The sequence below is a fragment of the Aethalodelphis obliquidens genome, unplaced genomic scaffold, assembly GCF_003676395.1.
Source record: "Aethalodelphis obliquidens isolate GAN/ISIS:26980383/991018 unplaced genomic scaffold, ASM367639v1 scaffold14, whole genome shotgun sequence".
NCBI classification, from domain to species: domain Eukaryota; kingdom Metazoa; phylum Chordata; class Mammalia; order Artiodactyla; family Delphinidae; genus Aethalodelphis; species Aethalodelphis obliquidens.
In genome coordinates this window covers 10,298,184-10,324,277 of record NW_020837958.1, presented here as the reverse complement: position 1 = coordinate 10,324,277, position 26,094 = coordinate 10,298,184, and positions in this window count along the sequence as shown.

Here is a 26,094-nt window from a genome sequence, read left to right as displayed (position 1 = left end):
GACATTTTTCCTATGCTTTTTTCTAGGCATTTTTATGTTTTTCAGGTTCTACATTTAAGTCTAAATATCTGGCTAGACAGGGCTTTTACAGGCCTATATAATATATATAGTAATTAACTTATGCTATTTCTATTCTCACTAGAATGTAAACACTATGAGAGCAGAAATGTTTGACACACCACTGTATCCTTAGCACCTAAACCCAAAGCCTAACAAATATATAAATACAATGACTGAATCTTATATGTACATAAGGGCTTCACGGTTTCTAGAAACACTTCTATGAACATGCATTTTGTTACCTGCGATCCTTATGAAATCTAACTTTGTCATTCTTATTTTATATATGAAGAAACTGAGGCTCAGACAGGTGAAGAGAGCTGCTCAAGATTCCCCCAAATTTATGCATTCTGACTTTTCCTATTATCATAGGTTTGTAGCCTGAAATAAATGCTGACACATAATAGATACTCATAATTTTCTGGCCCTAAGGAAGAGAAAATAAGGCACATTATTAATTGTTAACTCTTTGTTTTACAGGGCCTGTTTTTCACTCTCCGATAACTGCAGTTTTTCGGCGGGTATGTGGCTATTGGATAATCGAGGTAAATTTCCTAGTGAGTAATTTTATACAGTATGCTTCTATTAAAAGCAAACATAGGCAGCTGTATATCACAAGGAAAAATTTGCATTAACTTGAAAGATAAAGCATGAGTCTTTGAAGGATATTTGTGCAATGCTTGCTTCAGACCATAGTTCCTGGGGGCTCCGGTGACACAAGTTCATTCTCCTCTGCTGTTAGGGTTACCTTAATAGAAATTTTAAGAATCATTGACTGATAAATGCTAGATAGGTTGATGTGCTGGGCAGGATTTTGATGAAGTTTCTTTTTTGATTTCTGTTTTGTTTGGTGCAGCAAGTCCTGCTCTTGCAGAAAATCTGAGAGCAAGGACACTGTCAGTGATGGTTGTTCCTTTTGTTGCCATCTTTTGTTTGTGAAATTGGAGAAGTTACCCAACATCTATAAATCTTAGACTCTCCTCATTTATAAAAAAAGACAGGAGCATTTGCTATCTGAGAAATTAATCTTTATAAGTCACTTTTTTTGAAAATTTTACACATGCCTAATTGCATTAACCAGCAAAACACCATTAATAAGAAGCACATCTTATAAAATCACAAACAGTTTCTCATTGCCAGTGGGTATCGTCCGTGTTCACTGATTAATGTATTGGATAAACCTTTTTTATTAATGAGAACAAGAGAGGACAAACATCACATTAGGGAAGATGTTTCACACAATGTGGCAATATAAAAACATGGGTCAAATGGGCCACATTGGAAAGGAGCTGTAGACCAAATGTCAGCCTGGTTTTCTTAAACATTCACTTAATCCATGCCTCTGTTTACCATTGAAGGGCTCATCAAGAAATTAAACATGAAACTGACATACTATAATAATAAGCTGGCCTTTATTAATTTTTGTTTCTCAAGTAGCCTAATATGAAAGTGTAAAATGGTTTTATAAGCGTTTATGCAGTTCTGTGTTGCTTTGTAAAATAACTAAATCCTGAACAATTTGTGCAAGTATTCCTGCTATTTAAAGGAACCCTGTGGAAACATCCCTGTTCATAATATATGTTTTTCACAACCAAAGTTATGTAGGGTCAACATAGAAATTATGAGAAAAAGACAGTTCTAATACCAAAACATAACCATATCTATTATTTTGCTTTGAAACAGGAAGAACCTCCTTTGTGAATGATGAATAGTCATATACTGGTTAATTTAACCCTTTCCTATGAGTTTTGTGTATTCTCAGTTTAACTTACATTGAAAACTATATAAATGGATTCATGTCATCTTGACCCACTTGAGTCTGTCTTCCTTTCGTTAACATGTTCTTGAGGTTCGTTCATGCTGTTGTGTGTAGAATACATTATTTAGGTGCACTGCTGTATACGTCTGCCTTAATGTATATGTCACGTCTTATTTATATATTCCATACTCATGGACAACTTGTTTCCTACTGGGAATCATTCAACATAATACTGTCATAAAGATTCTTGTATATGTCTTTTGATGAATATATACTTGCATATTTAAGGAGTGGTTTTTAAGGTCATGTGTTATGGTTATGCCCAAATGAAGCATTGTTATGTACTTCAGAACAAGTTTCCAGGCTGATTATACCAATATAAAACCTTAGGAGTTCCAGATGTTCCAGATCCCACGGTACTTGGAGTGTCAGTCAGTGTACTGTAGTGATTCTAGTGAGTGAGAATTATATTCATTGTGGTGTTAGTTTGTATTTTATTCATGACAAATGAGATTGAGTACATTTTCATATGCTTGTCATTTAGATATTCTCTTTGTAAATGACTGTCTAAGACTGTTGCCCATTATTGTCTTTTTTTTTTTCTGATGTGTGCGTGTGTGTGTGTGTGTGTGTGTGTGTGTGTGTGTGTGTGTGTTTAGGATGGCAGGATAGTGTCAAATATATCCATTGTAAGTTTCTTCACCAGGATACAGTTTTCCTTTTAACTTTAAAAATAATGCATTTTAATGAAAAAAAAAAGTTCTCAGTTTTAATCTTATTTAAATTATTGAGAAATCATTATACCAGGTTTTGTCATGAGTCCTCACAAACCAGCTGTGTAAAATTGGTCAAGTCATGCAATGATATGAAGGAGAAATTATAAAGCCTCTTATAGTCAGTGAGTAAATTTAATATAGTCCATTTTTTATACATTTTGGCTTTCTCACAGCATCCAATATTGAGTCACTCTTAGGGTAACTGGGCAGAGCACATTTTACACAATAGGAGTGAATGTCTGCAAAGGAAAATAATTATTTTTTAAAGTTTTTATGAAATATTATATGAGTCTTAGGGGTTCTTTAGAGATAATAAAAAGTAGTTTAAAAATATTGTTGACTTTTATAGATTTATTCTTGCATTCCAAATCATTGATCTCATGTTATTTTGGAAATGGTCAAATCTGTACCTAATAAAGTATGAATCTCTAACTACACAAGGAGGATTTTTTAAAAATAATACAAATTAACAAAATAATATGTACTAAGGAATATAAGAAATTTTGAAGTAAAACGTTCCATGTCCCATCTTTTATTTTTAGCTTCTGATTCTGAATTAAGGAAGATAAATTGTTCATGACTCCAAAGGAGATCTATCTATCCATCTATCTATCTACCATCTTTTTATAATTAATAGGGCCTTATCTCAGTTCTTAGGATATTTAAGTGCTCAAAAATATTTGTTGAAACTAAGAAAGTTACCTAGACACATCACCACCCCTTATTTCCCCAGAATATTCCATAAAAAATCAATATAATTAAAGGACTAATCTTTTGCAAAAATGCTGCAGTTTAAGTGATGATGAAAAAAGTAATTTACTAACTTAGAAGAAACTTGAAATAATATTAATTCCATTTGCTGTAAGTTTTAAAATTAAAAGAGTTTTCTATTAGATTGTGTGTGATTATGTTTCTGTGTATGTTTGGTATTGTGTGTCTTTGTGCATATGTGTGTGTTCATTCCTGATCTGGGAATTTTAAAAATAAATCATATGTATTAATGTTTCAAAGCCATTTAAAAATCAGCATAAAACACGATATTTTTGGATCGATGAACAATTCTTTTAAAAATAAACAGCTTTCAAAAAGTACTTAATATCAATTAATATTATTATTAATATCAAAATTCACCTCAATGAAATGTATTATTGATCTCAAACTGTAGAATTTTGAAAAAGCACGAAAACTGGCAGGCATCAGAAATTTTGCAGAAAGATAAATGTTTCTCTTAATATTCAATGCTTACTTTATATAGTGATGAAAAGTATTTTTTCAAATTCAACTTCATTTTCTTTAATGCTTTCCTGACTTCATTATTGAACCAATCCTTAGAAGTCAAGTAAACAATTGTGAAGATATAATTTTGTCAAACTGTTAAATTGATCAATTCAATAAAATAACTATTTACATATAAAATAGAATCTATGTATTAATTAAATCTAGGTTGATATCTTTATAGTATAATAAAATAATATTTTATTAACAATTAGGGAAAAATTTTGCAAATAAAACACAGTGCTAGGACACCACTGATTTAAAAATGCATCCTGGTTCCAAACATACTAAAATAAGTAAAAAAGAAAAGTAACTGCCATTTAAACAACGACAAACAGCATGTGATGATATATACTTATACACATATATGTGAATGTATGAAGATAGGAATTTGTAAATATAGGTATTGATATATTAACATACTAATCAATAAAAGTATATAAACATAATAGAAGCCATAAATTAAACCAAAGAAAACAATTGAAGCCTGCATGGGCCAGAATTACAGTGATAGTGTAGTTAAAGAACAAAAAACTTTCTAAATTCAAGTTTCACTTTTCAAGGATGTGAAAAAGATATATGGTCCATACATGACCCTTTTTTAAGTTATCTTTTTTCTTCTGTTTTTTTTTTGTTTTTGCCAATTAAGCTTCTCTTATATGCTATCTCTAATTTTTTTGTCTCTCTTTACAACACTCCTTATAAAACGGATTTCACATCACCTAAAACATCCTTTGTCCACTGCAGCTGACTCCATAGAGCAAAATGTAAAGACTAATTTAGCAGAAGCTGAATCAACTCTGTTATTAGATAGATAAAGAAACACAGTGGAACAAAGGTGGTTCCAACCTAGAAGACAAATGGCAGAAAAGTCTGAGAACACAGATATGCTAATGTTGCCCAATGTGTATACATTGGTTGGACTTGTGTAGGTACATGCTTCTCTGTGTATGTGTGTGTCTGTGCGTGTGTAGCACACATACATGGATAGTCCTTTATTTCTGTGTGTGTTTTTATATTGTTCTCAGTTCACTGGGCAATGTTTTTCTTTCTGACTGAAAGTTAAATCATCACATGTATTGTCAAAATGGTTTTGATATTGTTACCCTAGATACAATACTTAAGGGAACTAAACAATTAAGTATGTACAATCAATTTGCTTAAAGTTACAACTTAATGATACCCTCTAAGGAATATTTCTTTTAAAGACTTTTTAATAAGTGAAACCAATCAGGAGGAAGTAACATTTTGACTTAATCAGAAATTCTGTCTAACCATTAAATCATTTTGAAAGACTCTCATAACACTCATAACACTCCATATTAGCTATTGCAATAAAGATTTTTACAAGTACTAGGGGATTACAAAGAAGGGATTGTTTAACTACCTGGGAGACAGCAGAAGTCTTCCTAGAAAAGATTATATTCCAACTGGGTACAGATAAAGAGCAAATATTGATACTTTGCCTTATCAGACAACTATCCCTTCCATCAAAATTATGTTTGGGTTCTACTGGGGAAATATATAGCACCTTTAAATAGGGTGGATTTTTTTTGTTTTGTTTTTCTTTTCACTCTTTCTCACTTTAAAATAAATCTCACAGGCCTTTAAATAGTTACAAAATCAATGGAAATTGTATTCCCCTTCTGAGACACACAATAAAGGCTTATTTATAAAAACCAAGAGCGAATTATGCATTTGTTTAAAAAAATCTATCCTACATTGTAGGTAACTGTTTTGTCAAAAGATTTATGTTCTGCTGGAAGACTTACTTTCAGTTTCAGGTTCAGAGGATTCACTGGCAAAATAACCACTCCACACTTCAATAAGCAAGAAAAAAGGTAATTTATTATATTAGTAGTAGGTTACAGTATAAGGACAAGCAATATATACATATATATATATATATATATATGTACATACATCTTCAATTTGGAAGAACTTACATCGCCACACGTGTTACTACTTTGAGAGAACATTCATCAGCAAATTGAGAGAACAAGCAACACCATCAAGCTGGGAAAATTTGCATAACCAGTTTGGGAGAGCAAATGATACATAAAGAGATAGAAGCGCATACATCACCAATTTAAGAGAACTTCACCCAGATCCAAAAAATGCTGGGAAGTCTCTAGAACAGCAATCTGGAGTCCCATTTGGGAAGGTCCCGGGTCATGCGTCCACTCCATGGGTGAGACTTCAGAGTGTCCTCCAAAGGAATCCTGCTTTTATCACCAAGCCGCAAGCTAATAATCATCAGTTTATGTGCAAATGTGCAGCTCTGGCTATTATGTTAAATGCTTGAAATTCTAATCGCAGAATGTTCGCTGATCTCCGGGAAGTGGCCAGATTCCCAGGGCCCAGGAAGTTTCGCGACTTACTCCCATTGCTGGTTCTCAAGACCTGCCAGACTTACTTGCTCCCTTCCTTACCTGTTGGTTCTCAAGACCCACTTTCGTGGCTTCTGCTAGTCAGCAGTTTGGCATGTAACCCTTTTCAGGGTCTCCGTTCAAAGGCCTATTATTTATTGCCTCTGAAGCCTGAACAAGACTACTTTTATTAACTTCCCTAACAGTAATTTTTTACATTTCTAAATTTCTGAGGTGAAAGTAGGGTCCAGAATGGACCATTAAATTAAACAGACCAGATAACTCAGTGGCTCTGTGCAAATTCTAATCTAGTTTCCACCCATCTGGATTATAACATTTAGTTGAAATCATGAAACCTCGTATTGGAGTACTTAAAATATGGAAATTTAGTCTTTTCTATCTTCCAGTGACCATCTTTACCAGATACACAGAATAGTCCAGTAATCTCTTCTGAGCCACATTTATAAGGATACTTTTGCTCCACATCATATTATCAAGTGGTGTGTCATCACCGTTGTGGGATGTAACCAAGCATTTAGCTTGTAATAATTATTCTATATCATGGTTTAATAAAATTTCCCTGGAAAGCTTACTGCTTCCTTTCTTCTACTGCTTCTGGACTCCTGCCTCATTTTTCCTTCCATTTTCCTTTCTTTCTCCTTTTTATCCTTACTCTTTCACTCTTTTCCCCACACACTTTCCATTTGTAGGAGTCAAAGAACCCAGGTTAGGCAGAAGGAACATTCTCACTTTTGGAGAATGAATCCAGTGGCACAGTGGTGTCAATACGAAAACGTGTTTTTTAAAAGTAGAAATAAAGAGATATGAAAATAGATAAGCATGCATGTATACTTATGTACATATACTCATGTACAATAACACTCCAATATCAATGAATATATCCAGCCCCAAGATTTTGGTTTGTAAATACCATTATTCAATAAAAATGTCTAGAGCTCTTTAAATGTCTGCCTCCCAAGCTGGGATGGGGAAGGTACAAGATGGGTATGGGACACTGTGTTCCAGAGAGTAAGAAAGTCCTCTAAAGAAGATTGGAACTTGTCTAGAGGAAAAAGGAAGAAATTCCATTTTCATCATGAACAAGTAAGTTCTCCGTCAATAACAATTACAAACACTGCACAAAATACAAAAACTTAACACATAAAGACAGATTCTCAAACCAATTTGATATTGAAAAAGGGCCGTGGCACAGAGTAAGGTGTTGTGTTTGTTTGTTTTGTTTTTTTGTTTTTCCTTTTCAGCTTCTAACTTGAGGAATGACCATGTTATCTCTGTGTGGGGAAGCTAAAACTCCAATAAACAAAAAACTAAAATAAAATTCCAATTTTAAAAAGATTTAGAGGCTAGAACTTGGGACAACTACAGCTTCTGAAAAGTGATGGGAGAATCTCTAAAAGAACACAATGAGGGAGAGGGTGCTATATTTCTGTCTTTAGATTCTGACTGCAGAAATATGCATGCATGGGGTAGGCTCAAAATAGCTGAGCTAAAGATACATAAACTATATAGAGATTTCAGTTTTTACCCAAGAGACAGATTTTGTAGTTTGAGTCTAACCAAGTTATTTCTTGGTAAATGAAACAAAACAAAATAAAATTTCTTTGGAGTAATGTAACAAAATCCAGAAACTCTACACATCAACAACATTAAAAAAATAGAGAAAAATGAAAAAAGACAAAAGTTAGTTCTTTGAAAATAGAAAAAGAAAGTGATACCCCTAGCTAGAATGTAAAAAAGAGAGAGAAAAAAGAAACCATATCACCAAATGGCAGACACTACAGATCCTACAGACATAGTGAGAGAGTATTTTGAACATATCTCTCTATTCCAACAAATTTGTAACTGAAGTGGATAAATTTCTTGAAAAATACAACTTGATAAAACTGACACAAAATCGAACAAAAACTAAAAATACTCCTATATCTATTAAAGAAACATAATTTTTTTGTAGGAAACATATCCACAAAGAAGAAAACACAAAGCTCAAAAGATTTCACAGGTGAATTCTATGAAATGCTTAAGAAAAATAACAATCATCTTACACAGCTACATCTCGTACAATACTTTGGAGAAAAGGGAATTAAACAGGATTTTAATAGTAGCAAAGTTCAGTAGAGGCATCTCAAGACCACAGCCTAAAGTTGATCGTTATCATTCTAGTTCCATTGTCCCTATACTAAACCCTGTAAGTGCTGTCTTTCTTTTTTATTTTCAAAACAGAAAATTCAAAAAGATAAATGTTCATGGTAATACAGTGCTGGAAATATAATAGATAATTAATATCTGATGCATAGATGGATTATCATTAGCATTTTGATATTCTATTTATAGATTAAAAATAATTCTACTCATATTGTCTATGCTACTTTGTATTTTCACTTATCAACATTTACTATGCAATGGCCAACATCGAAAAGTCTACAAACAAATGCTGGAGAGGGTGTAGAGAAAAGGGAATGCTCCTACACTGTTGGTGGGAATGCAAACTGGTACAGCCACTATGGAGAACAACATGGAAGTTCCTTAAAAAATAAATTAGAGGTACCATATGATCCAGCAATCCCACTCCTGGGCATATATCCAGAGAAAACCATAATTTGAAAAGATACATGTACCTCAATGTTCATTGCAGCACTATTCACAATAGCCAGGACATGGAAGCAACCTAAATGTCCATCAACAGAGGAATAGATAAAGAAGATGTGGTACATACATACAATGGAATATTACTCAGCCATAAAAAAAGAACAAAATAATGCCATTTGTAGCAGCTTGGATGGAACTAGAGATTGTCATACTGAGTGAAGTAAGTCAGACAGAGAAAGACAAATATATGATATCACTTATATGTGGAATCTAAAAAAAGGCTACAAATGAACTTATCTACAAAACTGAAATAGTTACATACGTAGAAGATAAACTTAAGGTTACGGGGTGGGTGGTAAGGAGGGAGGGATAAATTAGAAGGTTGAGATAGTCACATACACACTGCTATGTATAAAATAGATAACTAATAAGGACCTACTCTATAGCACAGGGAACTCTACTCAATACTCTGTAATGGCCTATATGGGAAAAGAATCTTAAAAAGAGTGGATATATGTATTTGTATAACAGATTCACTTTGCTGTACACCTGAATCTAATGCAACATTGTAAATCAATTATACACCAATAAAAAAAATTCACTATACTTTTCATGGCTGTTGTAGTGTAAAAGAAGTTGAACAATGATTAATATTCCATCCTATGGCTAGACAATAGATTGCTTTAAGTTATCAAATATTATTGAACTCTTAGGTTGTTTTATTTTTCAATAATAGTAGTGATGTATCTGTGATATGTATTTTTTTCATACTCTGATCATTTGATTTCTTTAGATTTCAAAAATAGGAAATACATGAGCAGAACATATGAAGAACCTTATGAATCTCTATCACTACATGGCTTTCTAAAAACAATGTGTAAGTATCCTTTCTATAAAAATATTTACTTTTTTTCTTCCAGTTTTATTGAGATATAGTTGACTTACAGCACTATATAAGTTTAAGGTGTACAGTAGAATGATTTGACTTGTATACATCACAAAATTTTAGTGAATATCCATCATCTTGTATAGATATAAAACTAAAGAAATAGAAAAATAATAGTTAAAAATTTAAAAAACATTTTTGCTTGTGCTGAGAACTTAAGATTTACTTTTAACAGCTTTCATAGATAACACAGAACAGAGTTAATTATTAATTATATTTATCCTGTTGTACATTACATTCCAAGTACTTATTTATCTTATAACTGGAAGTTTGTACCTTTTGACTATCTTCATCCAATTCCCCCTCCCGCCAAGCCCCTACGTCTGGTAACCACAAATCTGATCTTCTTCTATGAGTTTATTTAGTTGTGAAAACATTTACTTTTTTTTTTGCAGTACTTGGGCCTCTCACTGCTGTGGCCTCTCCTGCTGCGGAGCACAGGCTCCGGATGCTCAGGCTCAGCGGCCATGGCTCACGGGCCCAGCCACTCCGTGTCATGTGGGATCTTCCCGGACTGGGGCGCGAGTCCGTGTCCCCTGCATCGGCAGGTGGACTCTCAACCACTGCGCCACCAGGGAAGCCCAAAACATTTACTTTTTAATGATATCTTTTTCTGAATATTATTTTCTATTATTCTTTATATTTTATTCCTTTCAGTTTATATTATGGAGGTTATTCCTTAAATTATTATCTTCTTTAGATTTTAAGACACTTTCTAAGAGCAGTTTTTGTCATAAAAAATTGAGGGGAAGGTGTAGATTTCCCATATATACCCTGTTTCTACAATGCATACCCTCCCCCAATATCAGCATCCACCACCAGAGTTGTAAATTTGTTGCAGTTGATGAACCTACATTGACACAGCACCTCAAATCCACAGTTTATATTATGGTTCAGTCTTGGTGTACATTCTATGGGTTTGGACATATACCATGACATGTATTCACCATTACAGTATCATACAGAGTTTTTCACTGCCCTAAAAATCCTGTCTTTGTCTGTTCATCTCTTCTCTGCCTCAGCCCTTAGCAGCCACTAATCTTTTTACTATCTCCATCGTTTTGCCTTTTCAGTAGGTCATATATGTAGCTGGAATCATACCTTAGGTAGCCTTTTCAGATTGGCTTCTTTCATTTAGAAATATGCATTTCCTCCAAGTCTTTCCATGGCTTGATGGCTCATTTCTTTTTCATGCTAAAGAATATAACATTATCTGCATATACCACAGTTTATTTAAGCATTCACCTACTAAATGTCCTGTCTTTTAAAATGACTGTACCATTTTGTATTCCCACTGGCTGTGAATAAGAGTTATTTTTGCTCCACATCTTTGTCAGCATTTGGCACTGTCACTTTTGGATCTGGGTCATTCGAATAGGTGTGTAGCAGTATCGCATTATTGTTTTAAATTGTATTTCCCTGATGACATATTATGTAAAGCATTTTTTATGCTTATTTGCCATCTGTATATCTTCATTGGTGTGTTAAGGTCCTTAATAGGGTTGTTTGTTTTCTTATTTTTGAGTTTGAGTTCTTTGAATATTTTAGATGACAGTCATTTATCAGATGTATCTTTTTCAAACATTATTCCCGATCTGTGACTTGTTTCCTCATTCTCTAAACATTGCCTTTCCAGAAGCTTTTAATTTTAATAAAGTTCAGCTTATGAATTATTTATTTCATGGATCATGACTTTGGTGTTGTATTTTAAAAAGACATCACAATAACTAAGATCATGTAGGTTTTCTCCTATGTTATCTTTTAGGTCATAGTTTGTATTTTACATTTAGATCCATTATCCATCTTGAGCTAATTTTAGTGAAGGGTATAAAATCTGTCTAGTTTTTTTTTTTTGCCTGTGGATGTCTAGTTTCAGCACCACTTGTTGAAAAGACTACCTTTGATACAGTATATTGCCTTTGTTCAAAGACCAGTTGACTTTATTTATAGGGGTCTATTTTTGGGCTCTCTGTTCCATAGATTATTTGTCTATTCTTTCACCAACACCACGTGGTCTTCATTACTGTAGCTTTACAGTAAGTCTTAAAGTTGGGTAATGTAAGTCCTTTAACTTTCTTCTTCGCCTTCAATATTGTATTGGCTGTTCTAGGTCTCTTGACTCTCCACATAAACTCTAGAATCAGTTTGTTGATATCCACAAATAACTTGTTGGGATTTTGATTAGAAGTGTATTGAATCCACAGATCAAGTTGCACAGAACTGACATCTTGACGATATTGAATCTATCCATGAACATCTAATATCTCTTTATTTATTTAGTTCTACTTTAATTTCATTTGTCAGAGTTTTATAGTTTTCCTTATATAGATCTTGCATATATTTTGTTATATTTATACTTTAGTTCAAGTTTTTGGGTACTAATGTAGATGATATTATGTTTTTGTTTTAAAATTCCATTTATTCATTGGAGGAGTTTTGTTGTTGTTGATGATTCTTTCAGATGTCTTTCTACACAGACAGTCATGTCATCTGTATAAAAAAGACAGTGTTATCATTTCCTTTTCAATCTTTATAGCTATTATTTCCTTTTTTTGTTTTATTCTGTTATCTAGTATTTCCAGCATAATATTGAAAAACGTTGGTGAGCAGGGATATCCTTGCCTTATACCAGATCTTAGCAAGAAAGTTTCATATTTCCAATTATTAATTATGATGTTAACTGTAAGTTTTTTGTATATATTTATTATCAGGTTGAGGTAGTTCCCCTCTACTTCTAATTAATTGAGAGTTTTTATCATGAATGAGCATTAGGTTTGGTCAGATACTTTTTCTGCATCTACTGATATGATCATGTAATTTTTCCTTTTTACCATGATAATGTGATAGATTACATTAAGTGATTTTAGAATGTTGAACTAGCCTTGCATACATACCCTTGTGGTCATGGTGTATAATTTTTTTTTTTTGCATCCATGTTCATGAGAGATATTGATCTATAGTTTTCCTGTAGTGTCTTTATCTTGTTTTAGGGGAATGTATTAGTATTAGGGAAATGGCCTCTTAGAATGAGTTAGGAAGTATTTCCTCTGTTCCTATCCTCTGAAAGAGATTGTGGACAATCAGTATACTTTCTTCATCAGATGTTTGTAGAATGCACCAGTAAACACATCTGGGTCTGGTTCTTTTTATTTTGTAAGGTTATTAATTATAGATTCAATTTCTTTAATAGATATAGGCCTCTTCAGATTGTTGATCTTTTTCTTGTGTGAGTTCTTTAAAGGAAATGGTCAATTTTATCTAGGTTATCAAATTTGTGGGCATAGAGTTGTTCATAGTATCCCTTTATTATCCTTTTAATGTCCATAGGATCTACAGTGATGTCCCCTCTTTCACATACGATACTAGAAATCTATGTCCTTCTTTTTTCCTTAGTTAGACAGGCAAGAAACTTATTCATTTTATTGATCTTTTCAATGACCCAGATACTGATTTCACTGATTTTCTCTGTTGATTTCTTGTTTTCAATTCTATTCATTTCTTCTTAAATTCTTATTATTTCTTTCCTTCTGCTTACTTTGGATTTATTTTGCTCTTTTTCTAGTTTCCTACAGTGAAAACTTGGATTTTATATATTTCTTCTTTTCATGTTTTTGAATCCTTTCTAATGCACACAGTGTACCTCTAAGCACTGCTTGCTGCATCCCACAAATTTCAATAGCTGTGTTTTCCTTTTCATTAAGTTCAAAATATTTCTAAACTTCTCTTCAGATTTCTTCTTTGGCCCATGTGTTATTTAGAAGTATGTTGTTTAATCTCCACATATTTTGGAATTTTCTAGTTATCTTTTTGCTCTTGATTTCTAGTTTAATTCCATTGTGGTCTGAGAGTAGACATTGTATGATTTCTATTCTTTAAAATCTGTTAAGATGTGCTTTTGGCCTAGAATATGGTTTATATTGGTCAGTGCCCCATGTGAGCTTGAGAAGAATGTATATTCTGCTATTGTTGGATGAAGAAGTTTATAGTTATTAATTATATCCAGTAGTTGAAGGTATTGTTTAATCGAGTTCTATCCTTACTAATTTTCTGCCTGCTATACCTGTTCCTTTCTGATAGAGTGTTGTTGAAGTCTCCAACTATGATACTCATCTATTTCTTTTTTCAATTCTATAAGCTTTTGTCTTACTTAGTTTGTAGTTCTGTTGTTAGGTGCCTACACATTAAGGATTGTTATGTGTTCCTGGATAACTGCTCACTTTATCATTATATAATGCTCTTCTCTATCTTCGATAACTTTCCTTACCTTGAAGCCTACTCTTTCTGAAAGTAAAATAGCTACTTTTGCTTTCTGTTGCTTAGTGTTAGCATGGTATATCTTTTTCCATCCATTTATTATTAATCTACATGTTTATTTATATGTAATGTGGGTTTCATGAAATCAGAATATAGTTGGGTCTTGTTTTTTTGATCCACTCTGACCATCTGTTTTTCACTTTTTGACATTCAAAGTGATTAGTGATATAGCTAGAATAATATTTACCATATTCACTACTGTTTTCTATTTGTTATCCTTGTTTTTTGTTCATATTTTTGTCCTCCACTCTCTTTCTGCCTTTTATAATTTTAATTGAGCATTTTATATGATTCCATTTTCTCTCCTTTCTTAGCATATTGGTTATACTTTTTTTTTTACTTCTTTTGATGGTTGCCCTAGAGTTTACAATGTACATTGACAGTTAATCCAAGTCTACTTTCAAATAACACTATACCATTTCATGGGTAGTGTAAATATCTTATAACAAAATAATTCCTCTTCCCTGTTCCTTGTATCACTGTGGTCATTCATTCACTTATATATAAGCATACATAATCAAATATACATATATATGTGACTATGTATGCATATGTATATAACTTCAGTATATATATATGTATATATATATATATATAAACTTACGTACAAAAATTTCTCTGAAATTTCAAGATAATGCTATGGGTTAACTTCTCTAGACTTACCTTATCATTCCCTGTTAGGAAATTAATTTTTTGAATTTGTTGAGGAAATACCCTATCATTAACAGAAATAAACCATTCAGATAAAAATCAGGACAGTGGTCATTGAAGTCAGAATCCACTAAGGACTGTGTAGCAACTCACCTGCTGAATCAACTAGCCCTGAAAATGGATGATGCTGGAGTGTAGGGCCCATACCTGGCCATTGCTGGCAGTCAGTGACATGCACAAGACCCTGGGGGAGCAGGTGGGACCCCCACGTCCCCCCAAACCCCACACCATGGACACTAAGCTGCAATGTAGGAGGGCTGTGGTGGTGAACCTTGAAGCCTAGGTTGCAGGCTTGGGTGGAGCTGCCACAGGTGCAAATACAGGCATACCTTGTTTTACTACACTTTGTGTTATTGCATTTTGCAATTTGTGCTTTTTACAAATTGAAGGTTTGTGGCAACCCTATGTCAAGCAAGTCTATTAGAACTGTTTTCCTGACAGCATTTGCTTATTTCATGTCTCTGTGTCACTTTTTAATTCTCACAATATTTCAAACTTTGTCACTGTTATCTTATTTATTATGATGATCTGTGATCAGCAATCTTTCTCTTTTTTTTTGGCTGTGCTGCAGGGCACATGGGATCTTATTTCCCCGACCAGGGATCAAACCTGTGTCCCCTACTGTGGAAGTGTGGAGCCCTAACCACTGGATCACCAGGGAATACCCTCAGTGATCTTTCATGTTACTACGAGGATTGGCTGAAGGTTCAGATGATGGTTGGCATTTTCAAACAATAAATTATTTTTTAATTAATGTATGTATATTGTTTTTAAGAGAAAATGTTATTGCACACTTAATATACTATAATATAGTATAACATAACTTTTATATGCACTGGGAAACCAAAAAATTGGTGTGACTTGATTTATTGCAATATTCACTGTATTGTGGTGGACTGGAAGCAAACTCTCAATATCTTCAAGGTATGCCTGTATTCAAATGAGAACTTTGAAGGCCAGAGTTGAGAAGGGTTTTATGTGAACAGCAGCTGAACATGGGTTAGCTGGTCCTGACAGAAGGGCAAGCATCATATATATATATATATGCATAAGACATATACATAAGTAATCAAATACATCATTGGTATTATTATATTTTGAACAAATTGTTATCTGTTAGACCAATTAAGAATAAAAGGTTTTATTTTACCTTCACTTGTTCTTTCTTTTATGCCCTTCCTTTCTTTATGTAGATCCAGGTTTCCCCCTATAATTTTCTCCCTGTCTCTTTTAAAGAATTTCATCTAACGTTCCTTGCAAGTCAAGTCTACTGGCAAGAAATTCTCTCAATTTTTGTCTGAGAAAATCTTTATTTCTCTTTCACTTTTGAAGGCTAATTTATCTGGGTACAGATTTCTAGGTTGGTAGGCTTTTTTCTCTCACTGCTTTAAATATTTCACTCCACTCTCTTCTTGCTTTCATGGTTTTTGAGGAAAAGTCAATTATAATTGTTATCTTTGTTCTTTTATTGGTAAGGTGTTTCTGTCCCTCCCTGCCCACAGCTTCTTTCAGAATTTTTTCTTTATCTTTACTTTTGTACAGTTTGAAAATTATATTCCTTTTTTTGTTTTGCATTTTTTCTGTTTGGTGTTCTCAACTTCCTGGATCTGAGGTGTAGTGTTTGACATTAATTTAGGGAAACTTTCTGTCAATATTGTTTCAAATATTAGTATTTCTTCTGAGTTTTTTTCTCTCCTTATTCTTCTTCTGATAGTCCCATTATGCATATGTTACAAAGTCTGTAGTTGTCTCACAGTCTACAGATATTTTGTTGTCTACCAAAAAGCCTTTCAAAGGCATGGCATTTTTCATTTCTGTTATAGTGTTTTTGATTTTTAGCATTTCTTTTTGGGTCTTTGTTAGGATTTCCATGTCTCTGTTTACACTGCCCATCTGTTCTCACTTACTGTCTACTTCATCCATTAGAGACTTTAGATATTAATCATAGCTGTTTTAAATTCCCAGTCTGATAATTCCAATATCCCTACCATGTCTGTTTCTGATCCTTCCTCTATCTCTTCCAATTTTTTTGCCTCTTGGCATACTTGCAACTTTTCTTTCCTTTTTTAAAAAATTATTTATTTATTTATTTGGCTGCTTCAGGTCTTAGTTGTGGCATATGGGATCTTCAATGCGGCATGTGGGATCTTTCACTGCAGTGTGCAAGCTCTTCGTTGTAGCTCTGGGGCTCAGTAGTTGTGGCACACAGGCTTGGTTGCCCCATGGCATGTGGGATCTTAGTCCCCCAAACAGGGATTGAACCCATGTCTCCTGTACTGGAAGCCAGATTCTTAATCACTGGACCATCAGGGAAGCCCCTACCTTGCAACTTTTTCTTGATGGCCAGACATGGTGTACTAGGTAAAAGGAACTGTTGTAAATAGGCCTTTAATAATGTGGTAAGTATGGGGGGGAGGGGAAGCATTCTATAGTCCTATGATTAGGTCTCAGTCTTTTAGTGAATCTATGCCTCTAGACTGTAAACTACATGAGAGTTTCTTTTGTTTTTTTCTCCATGGCTAGATGGACCAGGATGGCTGGCGTAGGCTGAAACCGAATATTTCCCTTCTCCCAAATAGAAGACTAGAGCCAGCTGGAGTTGGTAATTTCCCTGCTCCAGGTCAATTAAACTCTGATAATCCCCCAGAAGATTAGGTTTTGGTTAATTAATTTCCGCAAGGGCAGGATTTGTTGAGAACAGAGTGTTCTAGTATATTTCAAGATGGTTTCTTTACCTCTTCTCCCTGCTGGAAGCACAAGGGATTTTCCTTTAATATTTACTGTGGGAATCTGGTCCAGTTCCAGAAGATAAATCTCACAATATTGCAGGGGTCTCTCTATTACCAGGTCCCCATGGAATTTTTAACTCTCAAACTTTCCACACTGTGCATCTAGCAACTCATCAATTACAATTCAGGTTTTCTACCCCAGCTCTAATTCTTGAGGTGGTTTCTGCTGAGTCTCTGCTAAGCCATGACTCCCTGTATTTTCCTGTCTGTTTCTTCCATCTTGGGGGCAATGGTTTACCCCCTGTTCTCCCCTCTCTTATGAATCCAAGAACAGTTGCTGATTTTTCAATTTCTTCAGTTTTCTACTTGTTGTTAGGACAGAGTGGCAACTTTCAAGCTTCTTACATAGGAACCAGAAACTAATTTTTTAAAATAAAAATGGTATTCTACCCAAAATAAAAAGCCAGTGTGATTACCCAGAATTAGATGACCTTGTTGATAAATAGCAAATGCCAAAATGGGGAACACAGCCTCAGATGATACAACTTATTCTTGTAATTAGATGCCTTTGAAGAGTTGCCAGCTCTAGTGGTTTGCTTTTTCATTCAGAGATGTTTGTCCTGAGGTAAGTCAATGAAATAGCAAGTAAATTAAGTTGCTAACCGCATGCACTGTAGTATGTCCCTATGGAGTTGAGAGTAGTTTTAATTTGTGATATGTAGAGCAATTTCAAGTGTTTTGTGCTGGTCTTAGCTTAGTGATAACCTTATGGCTGGACAGATCTTCGTGATTATTACAACTGCAAGAAACCCTCAGCAATAACTGTCAGAAAACTGAAAAAAAAAAAAAAAAAGGTTTATTACTCACAGGTCCTGGAAAGCACGTGGCACACCTGCAGCCACATAGCCAGGTCACTGGTAGAGAAAGAGAGCATGGGCCTGGGACTCTGCTTTTATTGGGATTGAAGGTAATTGTCTAGGATTTTGTGGGCTCACTCTTTATTGGTGAATTTAAAACATAAGAACAGGAAAGTAAAGCAGGAAGAGAAAAAAAAAATAGGAGCTCTAATGGTCAGTTATGGAAATCAACCAAGATCTCTAAAACAAAGGAGCTTGGTGGGGGAGCCAGGGAGGGTCTTTATCTAGTCAAGAGGCTGGAAACCTGTTTGTTTGTGATAGTTATCTTTGAAATGGATGCCTTTTTTGAAGTGGATGCCTCCTTGAAGTGGTGCCTCTTAGGAGAGGATGCCTCAGCAATCAAAGTTTAAATCAGGTACTTGTTTTAGGAGAGAGAAAATCACCTTCCAGGGCTTACACTACATCAAGTTTTCCTCAGTTAGCTATATATCTTGAGACTTAATACCCATATATTCTTCATACACAGTTGGCACATACACTTGGGAAAACTGAGAACAAACAGGAAATTACAGCCTCAGTGGCTGGTTTTCATTTGGATGATGAAATGAGAATGCTACACAGAGATTCATTCTACACAATTTCAAGAGACTTGACAAACTTTTAGCAACTTTCAGAGACTACAAATTAAGTGGAATAATTACTGGCTTCTCTATCATAACATAGAAGCATTTAAAGTACTAGGAAAGCCTTTTCCAAAACTTCTATTGGAAAATTAACTTACCTAAATATACCTATTTGTTTTAAGTTAGAATTGTGTGTGTGTGTGTGTGTGTGTGTGTGTGTGTGTATGTGTGTGTGAGTGAGAGAAAGATAAGCTCTTACATTTGTTAAGAGAATTAAAACTCTAGAACTTGTGCCTCAGAAATACAGGAAAGGAAGTCGTTAATTGATCCAGGCCTTGTGTTGATTCAATTTTCCTCTAAACCATAACTGAATTCACAATGCATAATTTTCAACCGTTCATCTAAATAGTTTCACCAGTCTTACTTCCTACAGGATCTTCCATGAATAAAATGAAAGACCTTGAGCATTTTAAGTTTGCTTCATATTTTTCTATGAAGTCCTTAATAGATTTCTATGCTTTTGAAAACTTTATTCTCTCTTCCCACTAGAAACATCTGATTATATGTATGTCTTAAAGTGTTATTGTCCTTAAAAAGAAAGAGAAAATATAAATAAGCTTGTGAGGCTCGATTTTTTATTTCTGATCACTGTATGTTGGGAAAGTTGATCTTATGCTAGGCCTCATTTTCCTAGTGCATAATACAGGGATGATCATAGTAGTACATATTTCAGAGTGAGATTTTAAGAATTAATTGAGATAATACTTTAAGGATCATGCCTACCTTACAGTAGGTATCATAGTTTTCATATGATTTAAATGATTAATAACAGAGTTCCAATTACATTACAGGAGACACATGAATGTTCACCATTATTCATTCATTAAATAAATATCAAGCACCGAACAGTCAGCTCTACCCACCACCAGTCCCTCCCATCAGGAAACTTACACAAGCCTCTTAGATAGCCTCATCCACCAGAGGGAAGACAGCAGAAGCAAGAATAATTACAGACCTGCAGCCTGTGGAACAAAAACCACATTCACAGAAAGATAGACAAGATGAAAAGGCAGAGGGCTATATACCACATGAAGGAACAAGATAAAACCCCCGAAGAACAACTAAATGAAGTGGAGATAGGCAACCTTCAGAAAAAGAATTCAGAATAATGATAGTAAAGATGATCCAGGACCTCAGAGAAAGAATGGAGGCAAAGATCGAGAAGGTGCAAGAAATGTTTAACAAAGACCTAGAAGAATTAACGAACAAACAAACAGAAATGAACAATACAATAACTGAAATGAAAACTACACTAGAAGGAATCAGTCACAGAATAACTGAGGCAGAAGAATAGAGAAGTGACCTGCAAGGCAGAATGGTGGAATTCACTGATGCAGAACAGAATAAAGAAGAAAGAATGAAAAGAAATGAAGACAGCCTAAGAGACCTCTGGGACAACATTAAATGCAACAACATTCTCATTATAGGGGTCCCAGAAGAAGAAGAAAGAGAGAAAGGACCAGAGAAAATATTTGAAGAGATTATAGTCAAAAACTTCCCTAACATGGGAAAGGAAATAGCCACCCAAGTCCAGGAAGCGCAGCGAGTCCCATACAGGATAAACCCAAGGAGAAACACGCCGAGACACATAGTAATCAAATTGGCAAAAATTAAAGACAAATTATTGAAAGCAACAAGGGAAAAACGGCAAATAAGATACAAGGGAACTCCCATAAGGTTAACAGCTGATTTCTCAGCAGAAACTCTACAAGCCAGAAGGGAGTGGCATGATATACTTAAAGTGATGAAAGGGAAGAACCTACAACCAAGATTACTCTACCCAGCAAGGATCTCATTCAGATTCGATGGAGAAATCAGAAGCTTTACAGACAAGCAAAAGCTAAGAGAATTCAGCACCACCAAACCAGCTCTACAACAAATGTTAAAGGAACTTCTCTAAGTGGGAAACACAAGAGAAGAAAAGGACCTACAAAAACAAACCCAAAACAATTAAGAAAATGGTCATAGGAACATACATATCGATAGTTACCTTAAACGTGAATGGATTAAATGCTCCAACCAAAAGACACAGGCTTGCTGAATGGATACAAAAACAAACTCATATATATGCTGTCTACAAGAGACCCACTTCAGACCTAGGGACACATACAGACTGAAAGTGAGGGACTGGAGAAAGATATTCAATGCAAATGGAAATCAAAAGAAAGCTGGAGTAGCAATACTCATATCAGATAAAATAGACCTTAAAATAAAAAATGTTACAAGAGACAAGGAAGGACACTACATAATGATCAAGGGATCAATCCAAGAAGAAGACATAACAATTATAAATATATATGCACCCAACATAAGAGCACCTCAATACATAAGGCAACTGCTAACAGCTATAAAAGAGGAAATCAATAGTAACACAATAATAGTGGGGGACTTTAACACCTCACTTACACCAATGGACAGATCATCCAAAATTAAAATAAATAAGGAAAGAGAAGCTTTAAATGACACAATAGACCAGATAGATTTAATTGATATTTGTAGGACATTCCATCCAAAAACAGCAGATTACACTTTCTTCTCAAGTGCACACAGAATATTCTCCAATATAGATCACATCTTGGGTCACAAACCAAGGCTCAGTAAATTTAAGAAAATTGAAATCATATCAAGCATCTTTTCTGACCACAATGCTGTGAGATTAGAAATCAATTACAGGGAAAAAAACATAAAAAACACAAACACATGGAGGCTAAACAATACGTTACTAAATAACTAAGAGATCACTGAAGAAATCAAAGAGGAAATCAAAAAATACCTAGAGACAAATGACAATGAAAATATGATGATCCAAAAACTATGGGATGCAGCAAAAGCAGTTTTAAGAGGAAAGTTTATAGCTATACAAGCCTACCTCAAGAAACAAGAAAAATCTCAAATAAACAAGCTAACCTTACACCTAAAGGAAGTAGAGAAAGAAGAACAAACAAAACCCAAAGTTAGCAGAAGGAAAGAAATCATAAAGATCAGAGCAGAAATAAATGAAATAGAAACAAAGAAACAACAGCAAAGATCAATAAAAGTAAAAGCTGATTCTTTGAGAAGATAAACAAAATTGATAAACCATTAGCCAGACTCATCAAGAAAAAGAGGGATGAATTGTGCGATTGGGATTGACATGTATACATTGATGTGTATAAAATTGATGACTAATAAGAATCTGCAGTATAAAAAAACAAACAAAAAAACTAATACTAGACTTTCTTTGGGTTATTTGTATGGAAATATGTTAACATAAATGTTTCAGACATTACATGAAATTTCTAAAAATCTTATATGTTCTGGTATAATGTTATAAGCCATAATTCTAGTTATTACTTTAAAATGTATATCTCAGTAATAACTAAGTTTCCTTGTCAATTGCATTATTATGAACTTTCATCAAATCCTTAACCATGGTCATTTTTAAGTCTTTTCTCATTTACAGACAGTTCTGGGTGTACTCTGATGCTTTTGCAAAAATGTTCCTATAAAAGGGTTTCATCTTCAAGGAATTCATGGAAAAGACTCTGACAAGTGCAGGTTTCTAGTAATTGACTATACTACTGAACTGAACTAATAAGCATTTTCAGAACTCTAATGTAAAACTGATGAATTCATAAAAGTGTTAACAAAAGATGAAGATGAAAAAAAATTAATTACATGGGACTGAGTGAACTGATGAGGATTATAATTTTTGTGAGTTTCTGTTTGAATAAAAAAAAAATCCCACAAGGACTCACAGGCAAAAAATATATAAATCAATTTTCACTGCAAACTAAAGGAGCTGTTACAGTGGAGGATTACTGGATGGAATGTCAATATTATGACATAGTATGAGTGTGTTTTGTGTTTGGTAATTGCAATCATTGTTGCTTTTGTTTTGGTCATCCATTTACAGTGCTTGGTGTCAGTTTATCTCTTGTAAAAATAAAATACAGTGTGTGTGAAAACATTTTTTAAAAAATTTTAAAATACCCACAAAAACCCCCAACAAGTTAATATATATTACCTTACTTTGCTACAATTTAATTCATGCCTAAAATTATTACTGAATACAAAGTAATGGATGTTTATTCTGGCTGATAGACCTAAACCAGTTGTTCTTAAATGTTTTATGTCTTATTCTTCCAGGGATCTCTGTCCTTACCCCTTCTAACTCATTCTTTGCTTCCATCACACTTGCACTAACACTAAAGATTATGTGTTATATTTTTCAATAAAACTGACTGACCAGGAAAAAAAAAAGAAAGAAAAAGAGGGAGAGGACTCAAATCAATAAAATTAGAAATGAAAAAGGAGAAGTTACAACAGACACCACAGAAATACAAAGTATCCTAAGAGACTACTACAAGCAACTCTATGCCAATAAAATGGACAACCTGAAAGGAATGGACAAATTCTCAGAAAGGTATAACGTTCCAAGACTAAACCAGGAAGAAACAGAAAATATGAACAGACCAATCACAAGTAATGAAATTGAAACTGTGATTAAAAATCTTCCAACAAAAAAAGTCAAGGACCAGATGGCTTCATAGGTGAATTCTATCAAACATTTAGAGAAGAGCTAACACCCATCCTTCTCAAACTCTTCCAAAAAATTGCAGAGGAAGGAACACTCCCAAACTCATTCTAAGAGGCCATGATCACCCTGATACCAAAACCAGACAAAGATACTACAAAAAAAGAAAATGACAGACCAGTATCACTGGTGAATATAGATGCAAAAATCCTCAACAAAATACTAGCAAACAGAATCCAACAACACATTAAAAGGATCATACACCATGAGCAAGTGGGATTTATCCCAGGGAGGCAAGGATTCTTCAATATATGCAAATCAATCAATGTGATACAGCATATTAACAAATTGAAGAATAAAAACCATATGATCATCCCAATAGACGCAGAAAAAGCTTTTGACAAAATTCAACACCCAGTTATGATAAAAACTCTCCAGAAAGTACACATAGAGGGAATCTACCCCAACATAATAAAGGCTATATATGACAAACCCACAGCAAACATCATTTTCAATGGTGAAAAACTGAAAACATTTCCTCTAAGATCAGGAACAAGACAAGGATGTCCACTCTCACCACTATTATTCAACATAGTTTTGGAAGTCCTAGCCATGGCAATCAGAGAAGAAAAAGAAATAAAAGGAATACAAATTGGAAAAGAAGAATTAAAACTGTCACTGTTTTCAGATGACATGATACTATACATACAGAATCCTAAAAATGCCACCAGAAAACTACTAGAGCTAATCAATGAATTTGGTAAAGTTGCAGGATACAAAATTAATGCACAGAAATCTCTTGCATTCCTATACACTAATGATGAAATATCTGAAAGAGAAATTAAGGAAACACTCCCATTTACCATTGCAACAAAAAGAATAAAATACCTAGAAATAAGCCTACCTAGGGAGAAAAAAGACCTGTATGCAGAAATCTATAAGACATTGACGAAAGAAATTGAAGATGATACCAACAGATGGAGGGACATATCATGTTCTTATATTGGAAGAATCAATATTGTGAAAATAACTATAATACTCAAAGCAATCTACAGATTCAATGCAATGCCTATCAAATTACCAATGGCATTTTTTATGGAACTAGAACAAAAAATCTTAAAATTTGTATGGAGACACAAAAGACCCCGAATTGCCAAAGCAGTCTTGAGGGAAAAAAACAGAACAGGAGGAATCGGACTCCCTGACTTCAGACTATACTACAAAGCTACAGTAATCAAGACAATATCAAGTAATCAAGGCACAAAAACAGAAACATAGATCAATGGAACAAGATAGAAAGCCCAGATTTAAACCCATGCACCTATGGTCAACTAATCTATGACAAAGGAGGCAAGAATATCCAGGGGAGAAAAGACAGTCTCTTCAATAAGTGGTGCTGGGAAAACTGGACAGCTACATGTAAAACAATAAAATTAGAACACTCCCTAACACCATACACAAAAATAAACTCAAAATGAATTAGAGACCTAAATGTAAGACCGGACACTATAAAACTCTTAGGGGAAAACATAGGAAGAACACTCTTTGACATAAATCACAGCAAAATCTTTTTTGATCCATCTCGTAGAGTAATGGAAATAAAAACAAAAATAAACAAATGGGACCTAATGAAACTTCAAAACTTTTGCACAGCAAAGGAAACCATAAACAAGATGAAAAGACAACCCTCAGAATGGGAGAAAATATTTGCAAATGAATCAATGGACAAAGGATTAATCTCCAAAATATGTAAACAGCTCATGCAGCTCAATATTAAAAAAACAAACAACCCAATCCAAAAATGGGCAGAAGACCTAAATAGACATTTCTCCAAAGAAGACATACAGATGGTCAAGAATCACATGAAAAGCTGCTCAACATCACTAATTATTAGGGAAATGCAAATCAAAACTACAATGAGGTATCACCTCACACCAGTTAGAATGGGTATCATCAGAAAATCTACAAACAACAAATGCTGGAGAGGGTGTGGAATAACGGGAACCCTCTTGCACTGTTGGTGGGAATGTAAATTGATACAGCCACTAAGGAGAACAGTATGGAGGTTCCTTAAAAAACTAAAAATAGAATTACCACATGATCCACCAACCCCACTACTGGGCACATATCCAGAGAAAACCATAATTGAAAAAGACACATGCACCTCAATGTTCATTGCAGTATTTATAATTGCCAGGTCATGGAAGCAACCTAAATGCCCATCAACAGACGAATGGATAAAGAAGTTGGGGTTCATATATACAATGGAATCATACTGAGCCATAAAAAGGAATGAAATTGGGTCATTTGTTGAGACATGGATGGATCTAGAGACTGTCATACAGAGTGAAGTAAGTCAGAAAGAGAAAAACAAATATTGTATATTAACACATGTATGTGGAAGCTAGAAAAATGGTACAGATGAACCAGTTTGCAGGGCAGAAGTTGAGACACAGATGTAGAGAACAAACGTATGGACACCAAGGGGGGAA